Here is a 1,329-nt window from a genome sequence, read left to right on the forward strand (position 1 = left end):
GAAATAGGAGGAGGAGAAGGAATGACGTAAACAGAAATGGACAAGGAAGAAATAAAAAAAAATCGCAGAAAAAGCAGAAAAAGAACAACAAAACAACAACAGAAACATCCTCAACAACACCAACAAAGAGAAGTAGGAGGAGGAGAAGAAGGAGGAGGTTAGTAATAAGGATGATGCTGATTGGGGTCCTACTGATTGGGGTCCTATAGGAACGAGATTGTGATATTATAGAGATTTGCTGGTGGTACCGATAGTCATTAATGTACGATAGTAGTAATGGGGGTGATTGTGGTGAGGGTAATCCTGCTAATGATGGGAGGTGTATGTGTGGTGATAATGATTGCGTGGTGATAGTGATAATGGTGATGAGTGTTGGTGTTATAATGAGAGGAATGGAAAGAGAATGATTGTGATGAAATATTGTTACTGGGTATCCTCAGTTTATCTCCGTGTTAGTGGTGATGAAAGTGGGAATGATAGTGGTGATGGTGGTGATGAAGGGGAGGTGGAGACAGGCAACAGAGAAAGAGAAAGATAAAAGAGAGAGAAGGAAAAGGGCAACAGAGAAAGAGATAAGAAAAAGGGTGACAAAGAAAAAAGTTGAGAGAGAAAGAGAAGGGGCAACAGAGAGAGAGAGAGAGAGAGAGAGAGAGAGAGAGAGAGAGAGAGAGAGAGAGAGAGAGAGAGAGAGAGAGAGAGAGAGAGAGAGAGAGAATGCAGTTATGGTAGGCGTAGATGACGATGATGATGTTACTAATAGTCGTCAATCTATATTTTAGTGATGGTGAAGATGACGTGGTGATGGCGGTTATGGTGGTGGTGATGGTGATGACTGTGAATAGTATAACGAGAGAGATGCAAAAAGAATGCTGTTGCGGTAAGTGATGATGATGATGACGATGATGTTGCTGGTAGTCGTCAGTTAACTATTTTGAAGGTGATTGTTTTATTGAGTACGATGACAGTGGTTTTTTTTTTTACAACATAGGAGACAGCTCAAGGGCACAAAAAAAGGAAACAATAATAAAAAAGCCCGCTACTCGCTGCTCCTGTAAAAAGAATCAAAAGAGGTGGCCGAAAGATGGGTATACGAGAGTTGTGACCGTGAATAGGAAGTAAAAAAGATATTTACTCCATGATTTTCGGGTTTTCTGTGTATGAATATTGAATGAGAATGTCTGTTGGAACTTATGTGAAAAGTAAGCTGTACATATTTCAAGAGCTATGAGGCGATCGTAGAAACAACACGCGGAACATTAAACTCGTGAAGCCACTGAATGAAGCACTGTTCGAAGCAGGAGGCCTCACAGGTTCCCGAGTCTCGCTATC

Source organism: Eriocheir sinensis, chromosome 63 (assembly GCF_024679095.1).
Source record: "Eriocheir sinensis breed Jianghai 21 chromosome 63, ASM2467909v1, whole genome shotgun sequence".
Taxonomy (NCBI): Eukaryota; Metazoa; Arthropoda; class Malacostraca; order Decapoda; family Varunidae; genus Eriocheir; species Eriocheir sinensis.